We start from the raw sequence: 25,093 nt of genomic DNA on the forward strand, positions 1-25,093 counted from the left end.
AATCTAAATGAAATAACTCTGTTGAGCAGATCTGATTCTTCAAAATATTTCATGTTCCAAAAAAATTCAAAAATTTGGTTCTTTTAAATCTTAATTATAGTTCAGTCCAGATTCTGAAGATCTAGCCCGGAGAAAGTAACTTAAACACTGTCTATATATGCTGCACGGCAATAGTTAGGTATACCTTAGTACAACAGTCAATGTTGCTTATCTAACAACAGATTCTATGCTTTTACACTTAAATACAGTTACAAATGTGTCTTAAGCCTTTCTGTAGAAGTAAAAAAGTTTCCACTATACTGAACTATACTGTTTGAATTTGTTTAATTTTTTTAATATTTGCTAAAATCTTCTCTTGGGCAAAAATCTTTGTTTAACATTTATTGTCAAATAATATATGAACTTAAACAGTCCATATGTGGTCCATATTATTAAAATTTCCTTGAAGTGCTTATATAAATAAAGAAAGCCCTTGAAATGTATTAATATGAAACAATACATCTAGTTTTTATTCAGGAGAACTTTTTATTCACTTCAACAAAAAGTGAACTTCACCACTGAACCCTTCGCTCTAATTCCTTGTTGTTATAAGAACTTGGGTATTAACCCATGGTCTGTCCCTTCCTTTATCCCAGCAGCATCCATCTATTAATTAATACCATCCCAAATTTACCAGATCCAGCTCCTTTACTTAGGGCAATTCACATAAACAACTTCTCTGGAAAAAAATAACGGAAGTAAGAACAATTCTTTGCCAATCTCTGGCATTTCCTTCAATGGTTTTAATTTCTATTTGAAGATCCAGAGTAATATAAAAATACCAATACTGTCATTAGCACATACATTTTTCATAAAGACACTTCCCCTTCTGTGGGTGAAAAGAGACTGTACTGAATTAGTATCATATTTAAAGTACAATTCCTTATACAACTGGAAAAAACCCAACCTTAAGGGCAATGCACAGGCCAAAAGGAAAAAAGCTGTGATTAATTGAATAAATGATTACTTTTTTGTCCTCAAAGTCTTGCAGCTGTAAAAATAGAGATATAACTAATTATCATTCTAAGTGTCAGAATTTTTAATGTATAACCAGAGTTTGTGTAACAAAGAGGTCAGCTCTACATGTGAGATGAGAACCTAGAACAAAGGTTGTTAAAGAAAAATGCCCCATTTTGATGATGAACAGTCTGTTTGTATCAGGCAGTTGTAGTCTAGCCAGACAAGATATATTTCAAGAACAGAATTTTCATGAAAAGTATAGCTGTACTTGAATTTGCAACAGTTGTTTATCCTTTTCAAATGAAATTTTTACAATTCCCATGCAAACAGTTGTCTTATTTACAATCAGATTGTTGAAGGACGTAAGATTACTTTTGGTCTTGGGGAAATATAGATGTCAAAAAAATCTACAGGAAAGTGCAAGTGTGATTTTTTTTTTTTTTTTTCATTTAACCAAACTTGCTTAAAATTTAGCCAGGTCCTCACCCTGTTGGAAATCTAACATATGGCAGAAGCCCAGCCAGCTTGTAGGGGATTTTCAGAAGAAAGAAGTTCAGGGGTGATGCCCCCTCAATAGGATTTTTTTTGCCATTTCTTTTGTGAGCACAAAGAATAACTGTGTTTGTCAGTACCTTGTTGCAACTGAAATTTGCTAGGAAGAGAAATAGAAAAATTTTATGTATCTAACTTATGAGCCCACGCAAGAGAATCACTGATCTTTTCTTCTCCCTTTTCCTTTTTTCCTTTTCCTTTTCCTTTTCCTTTTCCTTTTCCTTTTCCTTTTCCTTTTCCTTTTCCTTTTCCTTTTCCTTTTTTTCCTTTTTCTTGTAACCCTATGTCAGGAACTATATTCAAGGTATTAACTCTGAGAACTGTATGTAGCATAAACATAGTGTTTCTATTTTATATTTTATATTTAGTAATTAGTTGTTTCGGACCACAGAGCAGTGCAATTTTCTTTAAAACCTAATTTATTACTCTACTACATTCCCTTTTTACCTATTCGTAGAAAAGTGCACACGTGTAATATACTGGAGAACATAAAATCTTCTTTTTGATTTGGTGGTGTAGTCCCATCACACCACAGAAATATCAGCCATCTTCAATTCAAATCCAGGACTGAAGAAAACAGATAGATTGTGTTAGGGAGGGAAAAAAAAAAGAAAGAAAAAAGAAGAGCGTAATTCAGATACTTGGTTCCAAAGTCCAGCAAAAATTAGAATGAAACAATTACCCTTGTCTGCAACCTTAATTCTATCCTCTTGCATACCCGTTTTGATTGAGACAAAAAGTCTATGAAATAAAAGGTACATGACCAGGCACTAAAGACTATTTTGTAAGTTATTTACAATAGGATTAAGATTGTACATCTCACTGTAACTTATTTCCTGATTTTTCAGTAATTGACTCTGAAGCCTTCTGTGTAAGTGTCATGGTTTAACCTGGCAGGCAGCCAAATACCATGCAACTGCTCACTCACTCCCCCTGACCCCACAGTGGGACAGGGAGAGAATCGAAAAGGTAAGAGTGAGAAAAACTCATGGGTTGAGATAAAGACAGTTTAATAGAACAGAAAAGGGAAAATAATAATGATAATGATAGAATATACAAAATGAGTGATGCACAATGCAATTGCTCACCACCCGCACTGACTGATAACCAAGTAGCGATCGCTACTTCCTGGAACACGCCTACCACTCATATATTGAGCATGACGTCACATGGTATGGAATACCCCGTTGGCCAGCTGGGCCAGCTGTCCTGGCAGTGCTCCCTCCTCCTACCTTCTGCATTTGGTAGAGCATTGAAGCTGTCCTTGACAGGGCACTTAGCAACAGCTGAAAACATCAGTGTGGTATCAACATTCTTCTCGTACTAAATCCAAAACACAGCACTAGGAAGAAATTTAACTCTATCCTAGCTGAAACCAGGACAGTAAGACAGAATTTTAAAGTAATTATAAATAATTAACTAAAATACTACTGAAGTTACTAAAATACTAACTGGAATACCACTGTTCACTGGTCACTTTTGTGTGCTCACCAGAATATGTGAAAATTATGACTTAAGAAAAAGGACTGTGGTAGCTTGCATTTGTCTTTGGTCACAAATAGTGACATGAGAACTTTGCAAATAAGAGTAAGAACCTTTCCGAATTTCCATTTTTTAAAGGTAATATAAGGAGTATTACCAGCTAGTGCAAGGGAGATGCACCCAGGTGAGAACACGAAAAAAACTCTGTGGTTACAAAATATTCAGAGGTGATTTTTCTAAGTGTAGTACTACCAGTTAGCGATTTTGTTTACTTTTAAATATTTTTGTACCTATATTTAAACAGGATTTTTTACCAGAAATGGGTTTAAGACATTTCTGATCAAGGACCAGAAAGCTGCAAATTCAAAGTATTTGTACCATTCCTCAAATATCACCATAAAGAGAAAAGAAACATAATAACATGATGCATATGAGAAAGACTAAAAATAAGTTTATTTAGGGAGAAAGTAGAAGTTATAACTTATCATATATATCTTATGTATCTTTTTTTTTTTTTGGTATCTATCTGCTTTACTCAGAAAAGCATAAGCACCTTCTGGCACCAGTCTAGAATGTTACGTTTTGACTTGCTGTCCCTTATTTCTACCAGGAGTCCACCTATTTACATTATTAGGAAATAAGAGTCCTCAGTACTTTTCAAGAATTCAGTTCTTGGGTTGCACTTCCAATGCTTCCTGTGAAAAATGATATCATGGAGAAATCTGAGACTACTCAGGTCCTGGAAGTTCAGCAGGTTTTACTTCTAAGTAAAATCTATTTCTTAAGCCATTATATTCAGTAGAAAACCAGATTTTTTTGGGAACGTTGGAAAACACACAGTGAACTTCTTGTGAAGTGTGTATCCAAATTGTATTAACACCTGTAATTAGGAATTCCACCACAGAAGAAATCCCTATGATTATTCCTTTGTGAACATCAAAGTATCCTGAGAGTAAAGTATTTAAAGCTGAAATCTCTCCATCACTTGCAAAATTTAAATTAAAAATTAAATTGTATTTAAAGAAAATCATCTCACTAACAAGTAAGAATGAAGACTTATAAGTAAATGTGTCATTCTGAAGTAAATTTGATTTTAAAAAAATATTATTAAAAGCTTAAAAAAGTATTGTCCCTTTGAATTTGAAATTTATTTATCTATCTTGCTCTAAGTATGTGATATGATTAAAGAGATAATACAACAGAAAACATCACTTGTTATCTACAGGATTCTAATTATCTGCAATTGCACACACACACACTTTTTACTTTACCAGCTTAGTTCTGTTTGTTCTCTAATATCACTACTCTCTGGTCAAAATATACCAGACGGCTTTTTAAAAGAACTTTTCACTAAAGTTTACTCTTTCGATTCTTTTGTTTGCCTAGTTCAGAACTTAGTGACCAATCAACTATCATTAGATTAAACTTGTCATTTTTCTGCTCACTGGTGATCCATGCAGACATGTTATCATACCTGTTTTTGTTTTTAGCATTTATATTTCACATAAGAGTGAGTTGAGATTAATCACCAAAGTTCTTATATAATATTTTTCTCTCTGTGTTTACTCATGGCATGACATATTTGGAAAAACAAAAGTTGTGATGCTATAGGGAGGAGTCAGAGATACCATAGTATCACTGACTGCTAAAGCCTGTCACCTTTGCTGTCATAATCTGCTGTATTCTGGGGGTTTGTAAATTCGGCAGTAAAGCTAATTTCCTCTGGAAAACAGGGAAGAAGAATCAATTTGTTTTTAATACAAGTAAAAGGGGAGAACAGACAAATTTGACCAATATATATTAAAAAACAAAAAAATGGAGGGAGTTTCTGAGAGAAATTTAGTGCTTTCCCTCATCCTATTTTCATTTTACATTTTGATCAGAAGACTATTTGTTTTATCAAATGTGAATAATTTTGTTTTGCTAATTTATTTATTAAATAGCTCAATTTATTCACAGACCATTTTTACATCTCAGTACATTTCCTGACCTTTTTTGGTCAGGCATGTGCCTGAAAATTGTGTAATGGAATTCATATTTTATGCATCACGATTAGGAGAAAGCATCTAGCAAACTAGAACCATATAATACAGCAAGAATATTTAAAGACATGTTAATCAGTCTGAGAATGCATGTTAGGATAGTTATAATAAATTGTACATTTAAATTTTTTTCATTAATTCAAGTGGTTTTCTTGTCTCTGGTTGACCACACAGTTTCCCTCACAAGCCATTCTATCTGTGAGATGATGAGACTTTACTGTAAATAGATATCTGATAGAGGTTATTTTCTTTTCCTTTTCTTAATTACCTTTTATGACATTATTTTAGACTTACATCACTGTAAATTATACCATATTGATCAAAAGATATTCATCATGAATTTGGAAGATGAAGGGTTGGTGATCAAAAAAGCAGTAATTTGTCATTTCTTAAGTTATACACAGAACATTAATGGAAAAGCTTTTCTCCGAAGCTTTTCTGACCACTTGAACTCAGTGAAGAGGTTTTGGCTGCTAATACAAGACATACGTGTTTGCCTTAATAGATAGGGTGAAATTTGAGTGAGTAGCAAAGGGGCACACAACTGCTAAAAACTGAACATCAGGACATCAGTTACTGGTTTGGAGACAGGAAAGATTAAAAAAAAAAAATTGTGAGAGAGTCACCAGACATTGAAAAAGTAGTCAGAAGAGGAGAGGGAACAGAACAGAAAAAATTTATTACCTAGATTTATATACTGTCCCTCACTATATAAGCTAGAAAACAACAGAATTTAAGGTTATTCGCATGCTTCATATCACCCACTGATGCTCAAAGCCTTCTGAGAAAACCAACTCTGATTTGTATCAGCAGAAGCTCACATCAACACCATCATTTTTTTCTCATAACCAGTCCCCTATCCCCTTCAGCCACATTTCTTTATGCAGATGATTGAATGGACTAGCTTTTGCTTACCCCTGTCAGAGAAGAGCTAGACAGCTAATCTGCTGTCTTCACTTTGGATTATAAACTGAAGTCTTAAGGGCTGAAGAGGTGGGTTGTGAAGATGGTTGGCTTTATATCTGAGAAAAGATTGCACAAGTAAGAATAATCCAGCATAGACGAAAGGAATAACCATGGGACTTTAATGCAGTAATAAAATTACAAAAGGTTTATTAATGCCTAATCAATCCCTCTCTTTTAAATTCACCCTCAGTACTAGAACAAAAGGGCACTCAAAGTAGTAGCAATTAATTTGAGGACAAGTGAAACAGACATTATTTACATGATACATAATCATTGCATGGAATTAATGGATAGAAAAGATCAAAATTAAACTGGTTTTAAACTGTTTGGTTCATGCTAAAGCAACTGCAGCTGATTTTTCTGCCATGAAATCAATTGAAACCACTAAGGAAGAGTAAATGAATTCCTGGCAGCTGTGTGAACACCAGTTATGACATGGGTTAGGAAATAATTTTCACCCCTTGTCAGAGTTGCACAACTTGCTAGTGCATTATGGGAAATGTCTTTGGGTCTCTTTTCCATTGTCCTGATGCAATGATTCTTAGCTGATTTAACAAACCCTCTGTTCCTGTGTGATTTTCTCAAGCTCAGAAATCACAGGAATATCAATTATTTATTTCCTTATGAAAACAGGTTTGTCAATATCCCAAACTTCTAAAACATAAAATCTTTTTCTAGCAGAGGTGCTGGAGAACTTTAATAATATCAATACTTGTTGAATCACAACGCTAGAGATATTCAGTCCTTCTCAAAGTGAACAGATATATGTTTGCTTGAATGAATGGTAAAAAGCAGAAAACCATAGTAAGAACTGGCAATTGGTTCCCTAAAGGAAGACTGACACCAGCTAAGAATGCAGAAGAACAAGTACTGGAAAAACAATGAAGAAATCCTGTGGCCCAGCATACATAGTATTTAATAAAACAAAATGTGAATTGACTGATTCAGAGTACAGGATTTAGGTCCCCTGTACAGTCAAAAGAAGCTGTTTTATACAAATGGAATTAGGTATGTCAGAAGAGTAATCCCAAAGTCTCTCAGACAGAGCAGGAAGCAAGGAGAAATACTAAGCTCTAACCTCCTGATCCTGTCAGGAACCAGACCATCTTTGTTAGGGCTACCTAGCAGACGTTTTTGTCGCTTGAGCATACCATTTCACAGGGTAGATGCTTAAAAGAGTAAGGTTCAAGAGCTTTAAATTGCTTTTGGAACCTTTATTGTTAACTAACAATTTTTATATCTCTTCTTTTTCATTCAGTTTAATTTTATTTAATACCAGACAAAGATTTTGAGATATATAGTTTTTATTGAAGCTTGTGCTATAAGTTTTATTTTTTTTCCTTGTCATTTCTTTCTTTTGTGGGGGGAAAAATACCATAAAAATTCCCAAACCAAAATGAAAAACAATTTAAAAAATGCAGAAACCCAACTTTGAAAATAGCCCATAAAAATGTAGACTGCAGTGCAACATTTTGGCAGTTGGACTAGATCATTGTTGCAGTCCCTTCCAGCTGGAACTATTCTATTCTGTTCTGTTCTGTTCTATTTTATTCCACACGACACCAGGCCTCCTGGTGACTGATGGGGTACACCTGTGTCAAGGGGGGAAAAGGATCTTTGTGCAGGAGTTAGCAGGGCTCACTGAAAGAGCTTTAAAGTAGATTTAAAGGGGGAAAGAGATAAAACCAGGCTCGCTAGAGATAAGCATGGAGGTGGCATGCCAATGTCTGAGGGACAGTATGCTAACAAGGTCCCTCAGTCTGCTCCATGATGTGCTGAGTACACTGGAGCACATTTGAAATGTCCCTGTAATAATGCGCGCAGCACCCTAGCCATCTCAGTGGCGGTAGGGGATAGAGATTGATGCAGCAGCAAAGACACAAGAGTTGTTGATGTATTAGAAACCACAGAAGCAACTGAGAACAGTCATAAAGGAATTAGGGCTTCTCCCCCCAAAACGGTGGCAGATCAATAGCCCAACTGAAGTGCATCTACACCAATGCATGCAGCATGGGCAACAAACAATAAGAGTTGGAAGCCATTGTGCAGCTGGAAAACTCTGTGTTTATGGATGAGAGTCAGGGAAAGGCCAACAAGGCAGATCTCATGCTGGGATTTTGTTATAGACCACGCAACCAGGATGAAGAGACAGATGAAATATTCTATAAGCAGCTGGGAGAAGTCTCACGATCGCTAGCCCTTGTTCTTGCTAGCCCAGATGTCTGCTGGAAATAAAATACAGCGGAGAGGAAACAGCGTAGGAGGTTCCTGGAGTGTGTGGAAGATACTTCCTGACACTGTTGGTGAGGGAGCCAACTAGGGAAGGTACCCCGCTGGACCCGTTGTTTGCGAACAGAGAAGGACTTGTGGGTGATGTGATGGTTGGAGGCCGTCTTGGGCACAGCAATCATGAAATGATAGAGTTTTCCACTCTTGGAGAAGTAAGGAGGGTGGTTGCAGAACTGCTACCTTGGACTTCTGGAGGGCAGACGTTGGCCTGTTTAGGGGCCTGGCTGACAGAATCCCTTGGGAGGCAGTCCTGAAGGGACTCCAGGAAGACTGGACATTCTTCAAGAAGAAAATCTTAAAGGTGCAGGAGCTGGCGGTCCCTATCTGCTGGAAGACGAGCCGGTGGGGAAGAAGACCGGCCTGGCTGAACAGAGAGCTTTGGCTGGAACTCAGGAAAAAAAAGAGAATTTATGACCTTTGAAAGAAGGGGCAGGCAACTCAGGAGGACTACAAGGATGTCGTGAGGTTATGCAGGGACAAAATTAGAAGGGCCAAAGCCCAACTAGAACTTAAATTGGCTACTGCAGTAAAAGACAATAAAAAATTTTTATAAATACATTATAACAAAAGGAGGGCTAAGGAGAATCTCCATCCTTCATTGGATGTGGGGGGAAACACAGTGACAAAGGATGAGGAAAAGGCTGAGGTACTTAATGCCTTCTTTGCCTCAGTCTTTAATAGTCAGACTAGTTGTTCTCAAGGTGCCCAGCCCCCTGAGCTGGAAGACAGGGATGGGGAGCAGAATAAAGCCTCCATAATCCAAGGGGAAAAGGTTAGTGACCTGCTACACCATTAGACACACACAAGTCTATGGGCGAGATCCAGCCAAGGGTACTGAGGAGCTGGTGAAAGTGCTCACCAAGCCACTTTCAATCATTTATCAGTAGTCCTGGCAAACCGGGGAGGTCCCAGCTGACTGGAGGTTAGCAAATGTGACACCCATCTACAAGAAGAGGTGAAAGGAGGATCCAGGGAACTACAGGCCTGTCAGTCTGACCTTGGTGCCAGAGAAGGTTATGAAGAAGATCATCCTGCGTGCCATCACACGGCATGCACAGGACAACCAGGGGATCAGGCCCAGTCAGCATGGGTTTATGAAAGGCAGGTCCTGCTTGACCAACCTGATCTCCTTCTTTGACCAGGTGACCTGCCTAGTGGATGAGGCAAAGGCTATGGATGTGATCTACCTGGACTTCACTAAAGCCTTTGACACTGTCTCCCACAGCATTCTCCTGGAGAAACTGGCTGCTCATAGCTTGGACAGGTGTACTCTTCACTGGGTAAAAAACTGGCCGGGTGGCTGAGCCCAGAGAGTTGTGGTGAATGGAGTTAAATCCAGTTGGCAGCGGGTCATGAGTGGTGTTCCCCAGGGCTCAGTTTTGGGGCTGGTCTTGTTCAATATCTTTATCAATGATCTGGATGAGGGGATTGAGTGTTCCCTCAGTAAGTTTGCAGATGACACCAAGTTGGGCAGGAGAGTTGATCTGCTGGAGGGTAGGAAGGCTCTGCAGAGGGATCTGGACAGGCTGCATCAATGGGCGAGGCCAATTGTCTGAGGTTTAACAAGGCCAAACACCTGGTCCTGTGCTTGGTCACAACAACCCCATGCAACGCTCCAAGCTTGGTGAAGAGTGGCTGGGAAGCTGCCTGGCAGAAAAGGACCCAGGAGTGTTGGTTGACAGCCAGCTGAACATGAGCCAGCAGTGTGCCCAGGTGGCCAAGAAGGCCAATGGCATCCTGGCCTGTATCAGAAATAGTGGGGCCAGCAGGAGTAGGGAGGTGATCGTGCCCCTCTACTCGGCACTGGTGAGGCTGCACCTCAAATACGCAGTTTTGGGCCCCTCACTACAAGAAAAATATTGAGGTGCTGGAGCGTCCAAAGAAGGGCAACGAAGCTGGTGAAGGGTCTAGAGAACAAGTCCTGTGAGGAGTGGCTGAGGGAACTGGGGCTGTTTAATCTGGAGAAAAGGAGGTTTAGGGGAGACCTTATCGCTCACTACAACTACCTGGACGGAGGTTGTAGCGAGGTGGGTGTTGGTATCTTTTCCCAGGTAGCAAGTGATAGGGCAAGAAGAAATGGCCTCAAGTTGCACCACGGGAGGTTTAGATTGGACATTAGGAAAAAATTCTTCACTGAAAGGGTTGTGAAGCATTGGAAAAGGCTGCTTAGGGAAGTGGTTGAGTTGCCATCCCTGGAAGTATTTGAAAGACGTGTACATGTGGTGCTCAGGGCCATGGTTTAGTAGTGGACTTGGCAGTGTTAGGTTTATGGTTGGACTCAAGGATCTTAAGGGTCTTTTCCAACCTAAATGATTCAATGATTCTATTCTATTCTATTCTGTTCTGTTCTATTCTATTCTGTTCTATTCTATTCTATTCTAAACAAAAGGCACTTAAAAGAAGCCCAATGTTTTGATGCTTGTTCCCAAGTAGGACAGATTTTATTATCTTTGTTCCTTTCCAAGTAAATCCAAGAAAACTTTTTCTCAGAAGCAGCTTCCTTTCTTCCAAGCTATATTATATTCTTATTCCAGGCCTTTTTCCTTCCATTCAGCCTTCAAAAATTGTGCTCAATCTCTGCCTCTGGGAAGGACAAAAGGAACGATAAGGTGTCTCTATTTGAACTCCTGCTGTAGATTCCTGTGTCTCCTCTCACTGGTCACAGCCAACAGGTCACTCAGCTGCTTCAGCTCTTTAAGCGTGCATCTTCAGTGTCTTCAACTCTCAAGCATTCAGGCTCAGGTCTGAAAAGATTCATCTTGCCATCATGGATACAGTATGGTGGGGGAAATCCCTTAATAGCTACTGATTTTTCCTTTAAAAGCTTTGTCTCTCTCATTCGTTAATTTCCCATTAATGAAACACCAAACCAGCCTCTTTCAATTAACAATTTGCAGTCAAGGAGAAAAATATCATGACAAAAAATTGAAGAGTTTGTTACATTTAAAAAGTAATACAGAGGATTATTCTATTACTGAGGGAAAATTTGGAAAAGTCTATACTCAGCCTTACTGCTACAAACAAGCCAAATTTTGACACATTTCAATGAGGTCAGATAGAGGACCTTGTTTAAAATGTTGTTGTTGAAAACAGAAACTCTATCATTAGATATTAAAATGCTAAAATGTGTATTGAAGGGACATGGGGGTAAAGTAAATCAATTTTGGCATTGTGGAATATTTGAATCCCTCAACATTCAGCTGAGTGTGTACCAAGGGAGCTTTTTCCCCTCTTGGCTCAGTGGAAATGGTTAACTTTTAGCATATAAGCTCAATTAAGAAGTAAATAACAGAATTTTCAGGAGGTTATTTGTTCCATATTTTCCTTCTCTGTTTTCTTTTTTTGGCTTATGACTGTAGGAATAATAAAAAAATAAAGGATTTTAATTAATGTCAGCAGATTCTTTTTTGACTGATCGCATAGTTTGTGCAGGCTGTGGAATCTGAAGCCAGGACTTGTCTATTAATATCTTTCATATTGTTGGCACAAAAAGAAGTAGTGCAGAGTGGAATTTAAGATACAGTATTTAGTTACATCTATGATTGTTTATATAAAAGCAGCAATTGTTTTACTATGGACTATAGTAAAATAATAAATAGTTATAAATTATTGTTAGAAAATTTCTCTAAACATGGAAATTTACAGTTGAAGAAAATTGATACAAGAATAGAAGTCAGCCTTTAGATTCCTGTTGACATGATTGATTTAGAGAGGTATATGGTAGATACAGGGGAAACAGCTTTTTCTCTACATCTGACTAAACATATGTCAATATTGCTTAATGACGTCTCCTGCCAGTGTTGAAGATCTCAGAAACAGCAGCACCTTGCTACTGCATTCAAGCTCCTTAAGCATACAGAAAACTAGTTTTTAATACTTCATTTATAAAAAATACTCAGCAAAAGCAACTGATTCGTTATTTGTGTAAAAAACATTTTGTTATTTTTCAGCTAGCATTTTAAAATTACTTTCCAACATATTTCTAAGAAAAATTTTTAACCAATGTAAGAACAGTTCTGTGTTTGATATCTAAAGCTTAAGCTGGTTTGTTCCATGCATGAATTGTTCAATTTTCTGTCACCAAATGCAAAAATATAATTCATTAACTCATTCAGTTTGTGGCATTCAACATTGTCATTATCAGTCAGTAAGCGTCTGAAATTAAACTTCATAAAAATGACACTGTATTTAAGCTACTCTCAATGCAGCCTATGAGAGGATTGATGCCATGAATCTACTCCCTGTTTTAAACTGTCAGAATAACTGCAGTAGTTCATAACATGAAAATAAACTAGGCTTATGGTCAATTTGAAATTCTGACAACTCTCTGTTGCCACAAGGGACCTTCTTTACAGCTTGTTATGCTAAACATTTGCTTTTCTTCTGAAGTATGTTATTTGTGCTAGAAAATACATTGGGCAATAGTCCTAGAAATTCAAAAGAACTTTGCTTGATTTCTGTTTTCCAGGAAGGTACTCTAGGGGGCAGAGCATGGTCTGTGGTAATGGCAAACATTTTTAGCAGAAAACAAACTTTTTACAATGTTTGGGAAAAAAAAAACAACACAAAAAAGCCCAAACAATAACACACAAAAAAAAATCCAAAACCAGAGGTGTAACAAACGAAATTTGACAAGTGATCAAGGAGTCAACAAGATTTTTCAGTGTTCACCAGATCTGATGGAAAATAAGACAGAAGGTGTTTCTAAACTTTTCTTCTCATAAACTGTTCTAGTTTGTTTCCTTTTATACTGGTTCAGTTTCTTGTACTCACCACACTGGTGCCTTAAAGCTGCATGTGATTGGTAGGTTTATTAATTTAAATATGAAATAATTTAAAAATTTTTGTATTGTTGATTCTTTGCCAACAGTTGGGATGTGGAGCAACTTCAGTTATGTTTCTATAAACTAGTTTCCTAGTTAATGAAAAAGCATCTGAAATATTCTAGATTTTGTACTTTTTTATCAGAGCAGATATTGACATTCACACTAGCAGCACTAATTCTGGAAACGCTTAGGATTTATATAGCTGAAAATATAACTACTGGATACATATATTTTTTCAAAATCTATTAATGAGTCCATCTTTGTATTAACATTCCTACTTGTTATTACAAGTCCCACATTATTGATTACAACACACTGTCTTGAATTGGACTTCTGTGGAGTGAATCTAACTAGCATGTTTATTTTATCATTAATCTTGTTGGTCATTATATCATTTACTGTTCATTATAGCAAGAGATAAATTGCAGAAATGCTTAATATTGTTAGTTCAGCTTGGCTGCATCCTTTAGTGACACTAATTCTACTGAGCAGTTGGGCAAAATCAATGTCTGATGCATGATTTGTATTAAATTATGCTTGTTATATGATTGAATCAACACTACACAGAGTTTTCTCAAGTTAATTGATCAACTCCTACAAAATAAATTAATATGATACATCAAACTTAAGCTGAACTGTAGACCAGAACAGAACAAACATGAGCACTGAATGAGAGCCAAGTTGCATCAGGACACACAGGTCCAAGTAATCATGATCCATTCCTTGGCTTAGATGGCATTAGGAAGTCAGATTTTTGTGTTTTGAAGAAAATATCAAAATGCAAGTTTAAAATGGGATTCGTCAGCCAGAAAGCCTATGAATTGTCAAACAAATTCCCTGAGATTTTTTTTCAATTTTTTGCAGAATTTTATTTAGATTCCAGTTTAGCAGAGAAATTCAGCCTGCATATAACTCAGCCAGGAATTCAATTCATTGCATGCAAGACATTAAGCATGAATTCACTGCTCTTTTATCCCAATGTGTTTAAGAGGGATTTGACCATGCCTCCTCTTCTAGCTGCCTGTCACTTCCTACCTGTGAATTTCTAATTGGTCTGCTAGGTCTGCTGCTCATCTAAGCCTTTCCTATTTTGACTGTCAAAATGAGCCAGGTTAGTTTAAACAGCATTTTGTGAACAGTTTAGGTAGGGCAAGAAAGGAAAGGCAGTCCTTGATTGTACCTTGTCCCCCCCCTCACAGGAGTGGAAGAGGGACTTGAGAGGCAGCAGAGGAAAGATTTTATTCTAAGTGAGGGTAAGGGGAGGGAAAAGACTTAACTGTTCAGCCAGCTGTTAACCTACCCTTTTACTGTGACTGATCATGGCTTATGTTTTGTTGGGAAGGTGCAGATGGGTAGAGGCAGGAGACATTATTTCATCTGATAGATAATCTTTCCTAGCAATCATAAATAATCTCTCTCAGGTTTCTTTCTGATTGCTGGTGTCTCTGTCTCAATTTATAGCAGGGATATGAAGACTTTTCACCACATGAAGAGGGATTCCTCTCACCTACCTTTTGGCATCTACAATATAAGCCTCTACATTGAGTCTTCAGTTTATTTACCCTGGGCTCACTTTCTAATGCACAGGGAGAAATCATGAACTTCTGGGGCACATCTCCTTTGACCTATATTAGATAATTACATTAGGATGAGCTAAATCGCATGCTAAAAATGCCTGCTTCTGTTCTTGAACTATTTTGGGAGCAAGAGCTGAATAGCTCAGAGGTTATTCTACAGATGTAGATATCTGCTAACACATGTACTTGTTCAGATATCTTTCACTCCAGGTGCCTATCGCTTGATCACAGGCCTTATATGTTTGAAGTGCTGAATCTTAGACTCAAGTGTGGAAATCCCTGTTCTGGGACACACCAGAGGCAGACTTTCATTCCTCCAGCCTATTTTACATATATTCTACATGTGCCAGAGCACAGGATGTGCAGAGGGCACCAAACTGGACAAAATTGGTTGGTGTGTTTGTTTGTTTGTTTGTTTTCTATCTTAATCAGGCAGAAAACATTAAGTGTCAACATTTCTTCATATTCCTGGCATAATGAATAAAAGTCTAAAACAGGAATTACTTTCAGCTTCTTCAATCTTTCATGTCATTGTAAAGTATATATAAATAAGGGACTGTTTCCCTTGTTTTGGGTCTATACCCAATTAATGGAGCCATTCACTTGCAATCATTAGAATCATAGAGTCATAGAATCATAGAATCATTAAGGTTGGAAAAGACCTCTAAGATCATCGAGTCCAACCATCAACCCAACACCACCATGCCCACTAAACCATGTCCCTAAGCGCCTCACCTACACGTCTTGTAAATACTTCCAGGGATGGTGACTCCACCACTTCCCTGGGCAGCCTGTTCCAAGGCCTGACCACTCTTTCAGTAAAGAAATTTTTCCATTTTTCCTAATGTCCAATCTAAACCTCCCTTGAGGCCATTTCCTCTCGTCCTATCGCTAGTTACTTGGGAGAAGAGACCAACATCCACCTCGCTACAACCTCCTTTCAGGCAGTTGTAGAGCGCGATGAGGTCTCCCCTCAGCCTCCTCTTCTCCAGGCTAAACAACCCCAGTTCCCTCAGCCGCTCCTTATAAGACTTGTGCTCCAGACCCTTCACCAGCTTCATTGCCCTTCTCTGGACACGCTCCAGCACCTCAATGTCCTTCTTGTAGTGAGGGGCCCAAAACAATACAGTATTCGAGGGGCAGCCTCACCAGTGCCGAGTACAGGGGCACGATCACCTCCCTACTCCTGCTGGTCACGCTATTTCTGATACAGGCCAGGATGCTGTTGGCCTTCTCGGCCACCTGGGCACACTGCCGGCTCATGTTCAGCCGGTTGTCAACCAGCACCCCCAGATCCTTTTCCTCCAGGCAGCTTCCCAGCCACTCTTCCCCAAGCCTGTAATGTTGCATGGGGTTGATGTGGCCGAAGTGCAGGACCCGGCACTTGGCCTTGTTAAACCTCATACAATTGGCCTCAGCCCATCGATCCAGCCTGTCCAGATCCCTCTGCAGAGCCTTCCTACCCTCCAGCAGATCAACACTCTTGCCCAACTTGGTGTCATCTGCAAACTTACCGAGGGAGCACTCAATCCCCTCATCCAGATCATTGATAAAGATATTGAACAAGACCAGCCCCAAAACTGAGCCCTGGGGAACACCGCTCATGACCGGCCGTCAACTGGATTTAACTCCATTCATCACAACTCTTTGGGCTCTGCCATCCAGCCAGTTTTTTACCCAGAGAAGAGTGTACTTGTCCAAGCTGTGAGCCACCAGCTTCTCTAGGAGAATGCCGTGGGAGACAGTGTAGAAGGCTTTAGTGAAGTCCAGGTAGACCACAGCCACAGCCTTTGCCTCATACACGAGGCGGGTCACCTGGTCAAAGAAGGAGATCAGGTTGGTCAAACAGGACCTGCCTTCCATGAACCCGTGCTGGCTGGGCCTGATCCCCTGGTTGTCCCGCACATAGCTTTTGGGCGCCCTTAAGATAACCGCTCCATAATCTTCCCTGGCACAGAGGTCAGGCTGACCGGTCTGTAGTTCCCTGGATCCTGCTTCCGGCCCTTCTTGTAGATGGGTGTCACATTGGCAAGTGTCCAGTCATTCGGGACCTCCCCTGTTAACCAGAACTGCTGGTAAATGATGGAGAGTGGCTTGGCAAGCTCCTCTGCCAGCTCCCTCAGTACCCTTGGGTGGATTCCAACCAGCCCCATAGACTTGTGAGTGTCCAGGTGGCATAGCAGGTCGTTAACTGCTTCCTCTTGGATTATGGGGGGTTTTCTTGCTTGCCGTCCCTCTCTTCCTGCTCAGGGGGCTGAATACCCTGAGGATAACTGGGCTGATTATTAAAGGTGTAGTATACAATTGTCTGACATTTTCATTTCTAAGTCAATCATGCGACTAGATTTTTATATCTTATTATTCATTGTCCAGTTAATTTGGTAAACAATTTTAAATCTGCAAGTAACTGTGAAATAGCCACAAAGTGGTGAGTGCCATATCTTCTTTATTATTGCCTTTAGTAACGAGATTGTAGGTGGACCTCTAAGACATTCTCAAAAGAAATATTAGAAATTACTTGGTAAAGTTTGGCCCAATAAAAGATATTACATGCAAACTATGAATTGAACTCTGATACTCTGTGGGTCATACTTTATAAATGCTATTTGGAACCACTCATGTAAGTTTTTCATGCTATCAAACTTTTTTAATAATACATGTATGTTATCCTTTGTGCTTGTCTTCTTTGCTCCTGTGCTGAGAGGCTTAAGATACCCATTACAAACATTGACAAAAAATGACAGCAATATAAAAGTTAATGGATCCTATTTGGAACTATTCCATACTTTCTTAGAGCTGATTGTATAAATATCAAGAGTATGACAAAGTTTGGCAGCACAGTTAGGCCTTACTTGGTTGGTGACTCAGAGCTCCCTCAGAGAAAATTCTTTAAGTGTGTTTATTATATAAAATTTATTATATAAAATACATTAGACGTCTACTTAGATCAATGCTGAAATATCTATTGCAGATTAAAATTTCAATAAAATTTTCATAAGAACATACTTGCAAAGCAATGAGTGTACATGCAATACAAAACTTTGGAGAAGCTTCTCTGCTGAAATAAAATGTTGTGGAGCGGAACATGTTCTAAGTCAATTTAATTTGGCATTTATGTAAGGTAGCTGTCTCCGAATGCTCTGCTTGAGCCTTCTGAAGTGGTTCTTACCAACTTTTTTTTCTTTTCTTTTTTTTGAAAGCCTTGTCAAAAGGCTTTGAATGCCTTTTCAAATGCGGAGGGAGGTTTGGTTTTAGTATACTGTAATTGTCATAATGGGAATTAAATTTTTAATGTATCTTGTTTCATTGCATGACCACTGTCAGTAACTCCTTTACGTCTGTACTGGTAAATGGGTTGCCTCAACCTTTAAAAGGAAAAAAAGGCAAAGAATTCTAGAACAGGTAGAGCAGGGGTGAAGTAAATCATATACTGCTCATGTTAAGGTACATATCCAGCACCATACCATTCTTTAGCATTCTGTAAAATAGACAGAAATATATATATATATGTGTGTATGTATGTTTGTATGTATAAAGAGAAACATCAGAATTTAATTTCCTGTAAAATCCTTAAAACTTAGCCATGAATCTATTCATACAAGACATATTTTCATCTTCATTCAACCATGGACTGAATATGATAAATACATGTGATATGACTCGAGCTGGAGGTAAGCTCATGAAGACTTCTGACAACAACTAAGACATGGATCTTCTTTTACCACAGAGGTGGATGATTTACATTACTAATTCAGGCCATGCATCTGTGAGTATCAAATATGTGCATGATTTGATCTGCGGCAATAAAAAATTACATAAGCAAACAATGATATTTCTGTCAAATTAGTTAGACTACAACATTATGCACTTTACACTGAATGGCAATTTGAAACTCATTGAAGTTCCCATACCACATCAGAATGTCTAGCCGCATAGGAAAAAGGCTGCCTATCACACGTGTAGAATGTATTATTGTGACTGCGATTTATAGCAACTTCCCTGTCCATATACAGCTGAAATGGTTATGCTATTACAATGTGATGTAAATGTTTTTATCATGCAAGAAGGAAGATATGAATCATATTTTTCAGCTATTTTTTTATGCTCCTGCTATCTGTGGTAGAGAAGGCCATCTTCTTTGCCTTTCACCTTAATTTTTTTTTCTTCAAATCACATAATTCCTTCTTTGAATGTTTTATTGTAAACTTTAATATTAAACTACTGGCAATTCAACCTTTAGACCCAGGATGCACTCTTTCTTGGATTTGCAACCGAAAAATCTAAGCCATATCGTGTCACCAATCTTTAAATATAATGAATCTTGGAAAGCACTAGAAAGACATGTTTAAAAATTGATATCATTGTATGGTTCACTATGAATAAAATTCACAGTAATTTCACCAAGTAAAAAGACAATGAAGAAGACATCAAAGAGAAAATCAAGTGTACTAAACATATTTCATATTCACTAGAGTTGGGCAGTCAGTTGCTTAACCTGAAGCTTGAACATTAGTACATTCTACACCATGAAATCTTTCTTCATTTTGTACCCAAAAGAATTTATTTTAACATTATTTTCTTTATTTGTTAAAGCAGTAGTACTTGAGAAGCATTACTGCAAACTTTCCATGTGCCCTGGAAATCTATATGCATGTTCAGAATGCAGTGTGATATTTAATTTCAGTTCACTAAATTGGGTAACTCCAGAATCAAGAAGAGTTATAATGTCAAAATTACGCTGCAAATTATTGAAGATCTGCTGGTTACAATGGAATTATGTCAATTCAAACCTAGCGAGACTCTGGTCCAGTACCTTCAGAATACATGCAGCTGTGTTTCAACCTTATGAGTACACAGGTTTAAAATATAAGTGGTTAGTGTAGGCAAATTCATTGCTGTTTGCTGCTATGGCTCAGGAGGTGAAGTATCTGAGATTTACATATTTAATCCATTTTTTTTTTATATAAGAGTGATAAAACAAGAGAGGAAAATATTTCAACTGCAGATCCAGGCTAAAAGAAAAAAAAAACCACAAACTTTTAACAAGGAAACATTTTAAAAACTTTTCTACAAGTACAGACATCCTTTTCCCATGCATTACCGAAATCTACCATTTCTCACAGATCATAGGGTTCACAGACTTTGTTACCATCAGGAACAATTACACAAAAGACACTGTATTTATTGATGTGATGATGCATACTTTTGATTGCCACAGTATTTTTTTAAAGTATATACTCGTAGGCTAGTAAAATGCCTTTGAATCTTACAATATTTCAGTGGTTGATGAAACTACCTCTTTGTCATCTCCTTGATTTAATCTACAAATGCCTTATAGTACCAAGATCATCTTCTTGGCACTGAGAGATTGTTTCTACCACTGGTTTTATAGCTAGTGCCAAACAGCCCAGAGCTTTTCCTTTGGAGCTTAGAGGGTAAAGAATCTAAGTAAATGTACTTTTTTGGGGGGGAAATATCTCTGCTGATTTAATCTATTATATAAAATGTAAGAAAGCAACAGAGAAGTAGAGGAAGAGTTGGTTAATGTCTAAATAATAGACTTCAAGCTTTGAAGATCCTGGGTCATGTCTTTATTAGCTTTAAATTAAAATGAGTTCAGTGATATTGGAGTAGTCCCCAGTGAGTGTCTGTCTGCATCACAAAAGCACAATAGTGCACAATAGTTTGTGGATGTTTGCTTTTGAAATTCTTAGTAGCAATGCTACAAATTTACAGTAAGAGCACTGTTAAGTCTAGAGTTTGCTGGTGATCTAACAGGCACCCTGACTCTTTCCGAGCCTCATTCATAATGCGTAAATAAATAAATAAAAATCATTAAGATAAAACTTAACTTCTGAATCATGAGAGCTATTCCACACATGGTGTAAAAGTTCTCAGATAATATATTTTGACATTCCAAAATAAATGTAATTCAGCAAATAGATAAAAGTAAGGAAATTTCTGACGTATTTTCCCCTGTGTTTGAGATCTTTTAGAAATTTCTCCTTTCCTATGTACTTGTGTATCAGATTGATGTACTTGATTGATGTACTCCAGCCAGGAGTAACATATCTATGGAAATCATGGCACTTAATGCTGTCTAGAGTATTTTCAAATAATTGAAATCTAGGTTCTTTTTTTCTTCCATGTACTACTTTGCATTTTTTATGGTTCCTGTGATTTCTATTCTGTTGTAAAATCTTATCCTGGCACTGTGGCTTTGGTTTTGTGATCAGATGTTTGATATGTATTGAAGTGTTATTTTACAATTTGTGTTCTGCGATTCGTGATAATCCTTGCACTGAAACTAATACAATTTCTATAAGGTTAACATACAGTAGATTGTTGAATAATGAAGTAGGATTTAATCTGCCTAAAGGCTAATTAGATGAAAGATAAACAGATTTAATAGCACTTCTTGAGCTAATTTTTGTGTTAATCCATGCATACTTCAAAGTATACGCCAGTGATATGCAGTAAAAGGAATACTATTTCTCGTTAATTCAGCTTTTTAAGCAAAATGCAAGGCAAATCATTCTCAGCCATTATTGACTCTAAATATATTTGGTGAGTATTTTTCATAGTCGTTTGCGTACACACACATTAGACTTGATTAGTATGTTTCAACTATACATTATCTTTAATTATCTGAAAAATATCACATATACTTTTTTAATTTGTGTATCCATAAGAAAAGCAAGATGTAGAAGAACCATCCTAATTTGCATGTGCTAATTAGGAGAATATTAATTATATTTTTTAAACAAATAATTTAATATTTTGGTGAAGATATGACAGCATTTCCAATTACTTATATTAAATCATTTTCATATGACAAGGTTTAATAACATTTCTTCTAGATTTGTTGAGAAAAGTTTAACAATAATGAATATCTTTCTGTATTGTTGATTGACCTCTGCTACATCAACATATGCTCAGTTTGTTCTTCATTTTCCTCCCTCAGACACTGGACTCGTGATTAATATCTCTTGTTGTGTTACCTGGGTTGTTAATGAAAAACATTGGGTGTTCCCTTCACTACACAGAGTGCAAACTCATACAAAAAAAAAAAAAAGAATCACAGGTGAACTCCTTAAGAACACTTCTAATTGCTTAGGCACAGTGTTTGAAAATCTCAAGTAATTTGCCATTAAAATAATGAATAGTATAAACTGTAATTTTTCATAGTAATTAACTTGTGTCAGCACCATTATTTTTCATTAATTATAAATGAAAAAGAATGAAAGATCACCTGCAGGAACAGATGTGTGAAATTGTCTCTGAGGTTCTTTTGTAGCCTTTTTTTCTTCTTCCCTCCAACAAATTATATTGAGAACGGGATCCAGCCATGCAAGAATGTAGATGGTAGAGACTGTCCAGGAGCCACTGGGAAAAAGGACATTTAATAAGGTTGTTGTCTGTGAAGTCTAATATTTTAATGAAAAATGCAATTATTATAGGCATAAAAAAGGAAACAGCAAAAAATTTGAAACGTTTTGTAGCTTACAGCTGTAAGAAGTTAGGAAAAAACCTCTGACAGTAAAATGCATTGGGTTTTGGTTTTCGTTTTGGTTTTCTCTGTTTGTTTGTTTGGGTTTTTTAAATGGAAAAATCTAATTGCATAGTTTGAAGCTTTGTGTCTCAGTTTAACTTAATTAAAGACTATTTTAGGAAATATTTCTTACCTTCTCAAATGCTGTGGGGTTTTTTGTTTTGGTTTGGTTTTGTTTGGTTTTTTTAAGGACGTCAGTGGGGATGATGAAAGAAAAATAAAGTTGTATACCTTCAGGTGTTTTCTCTGTTGTTTCCATAGCTTCCACATATCTCTTAGGTTCACAGAATACATAACTGAAAAAGTCAATTTTGATTCCTATAAGGTTCTGCTGAATTATGAATAATGTTTTACAAAAGAACATACAAACTTCAGTCCTGTGTATACCTTCACCTAAACTCCCTTTAGTATTACTAAACTACTGTATGAACTTCTACTAAACTATCATGTCAATAAAAACTGCCTTTTTCTTGTTAGAATGGAATGATAGAAAGATTTAGGTTGGAAAGGACTTATGTAGGTCATCTGGTCCAATTTCCTGCATAAAGTGGAGCTAACTTCAGAATTAGAGCATGTTGCTCAGGCTCTCATCCAGTTGAGTTTTGGATATCTCCAAAGACTGAAATTGCATATTTCTGGGAAATCTGTGCCAGTGCTTAGCTTCTCCATTGTACATATCATAGAAATGTGTCATAAAACCAAGTGAGTAATGTAGATGTTATGAAAAATAATTTTGCTAGTAATAAACTGGCTACATTATAAAAATGTTTCACAATCTCTTGCAAAGAAAACAATGTCTTTATAAGAATAACATTAATATACTGTAGATGGCTATGTATTTTCTTACAATTTGTAAAGCTTTTATAAAAAGGAAATAATTTTTACAGAATATTTCAGACACTTAATGTCTACTCTTAGCTAGAATGCACAACCTAAAGTTAAGTCATCGTATAGCCTATTCTAAAAATGGTATAATTAGTAAATGGAAACCATTCAAGGCTGATAAATCAGTTCGTATATGCCCCTACATATTAGTGGGTGTATGTGTGTTCCTGCATATACATATACAATGTGTGTATATTGAATGTGTAGTCATTCACCAAAGGACAGAAAAGTTAGAAAATAAACCAGCAGAAGGTCTTTGTAGCCTGGTACTTTCTCTCTGAGAGCATTCAGTAATGGATGCCTAAACTAGAGCATGAAAGAGACACCATCATGACATTGTCTTTCAGTCACATTCCCACCACAGCTTTTGACAATTTGGCACAATGACTTACTGAGCCAGAAAGTCTTAAAACCTTTTCAAAAGATTTTCAGCCTTACAACACTGAAATTAATCCTTGAAGTAGATTAAAAGTAACAAGTACAAAATAAACATAACATGTAGATGACTGATTTTGTAGTATAGAGAACATTTCCTGTACACTATCTATTATAACACCCATCAGTCACTGGGTAGGATACTTTTCTTAGTTATAAATTTTATAAATTTATTTCACATATAATCCTTCTTTTACACAATATTATCTTTATATTTAGCTTCTGTTCTTTTGTTTTTGCTCCAAGGGTTTTGAATAAAAAGGGGCAAAAATATTATTAACTGGAATGCATGAACAATTCCTGAATATATATTTGAAAATGAGAGCAAGACATGTCAGGGGATTTCCAGTAAAACTGTATGCAATATTCAACATAAATTAACAGCTCTCATGATTTGTCCTTCTCAAGGTCACTGCCCTTTATTGAAGGAGTGTGAATCTTATGAAACTTTTAATGTAAGTGAAAATTCTTAAGCGGGAACTGTTTCAAATATGTCTATAGATGAAAAATAGTTGCTTATTTAAAACCTGAGTAAGAAGAATTAATTAAGAAATAATCCAACAATTGAGATAAAAAAGGTTATAGGGATAAAAAGTGACATTAACATGCCATTATTTGTCTTTCCCATGTGGTATAATTAGTCTTTTTACTTTCATTGCTTCAGTTTTCAACTGATTAACATTTCCTTCCCTAGTAACAGCCAACATGAGTATTCACCCTGGCTTCAGACATGTGCCTTATTTGCCTTGAGTAACTCCAATTATCAGATATCTTTTGATAAGAAATACAAATTCTTTCATTCTTAACTTGCTATCAACTTGAGCCCATATGGGTTTTTGCTGCAGAAATCCAGGACAACAACTATAAATCTCAGAGCTAGGGATGAGGTAAGGAACACTGATGAAAAAGTTCTGACTAGGCAGAAAGTGGAGATGAGGGAGCCCCTGGCCACCAGGAAATCTGCAGCAGCTTCTCAGGCATTTGCTGCCATGATGATTTCCCATCCTGCTGAGAAGCTAAGCAGTAATAACAGACCTCTGAGTACCCATGGACTCCTTCCCTCAGTTTGTGAACTGCTGTGTTAAAAATGGTTGTAGTTGAATAATTTGGTCTTAATCCATGCTTCCTATTCACTATGAAAACAAAAACCATTTTGTTCTTCCAAATCATTCTGCTCAGTAAGAATAGGCTAGTGTTCTTCTTAACCTTTGACTATAAACATTTGAATCCCATTCTAAGACATAGTGAACACGTATTTCCATATGGCAAGACATAGAATACAGAGGAAAACCAAATTTTTCAATTGAACAGAAGTACATGTAAAGTACATTTTTAATAATCAAAGCAAGGAAAAGTAACTTTTACTTTCTAAAAATGAGTTTGGCTTGCAACAAAATGACTAACTCAGAAATCTAGAGGAACTGAAAACAAATGCAGTTGTAAATATAATTAGCTTAAATGTTTGCTTTCTATGACAAATCACTTGCA

Source organism: Calonectris borealis, chromosome Z (genome assembly GCF_964195595.1).
Source record: "Calonectris borealis chromosome Z, bCalBor7.hap1.2, whole genome shotgun sequence".
Lineage (NCBI taxonomy): Eukaryota > Metazoa > Chordata > Aves > Procellariiformes > Procellariidae > Calonectris > Calonectris borealis.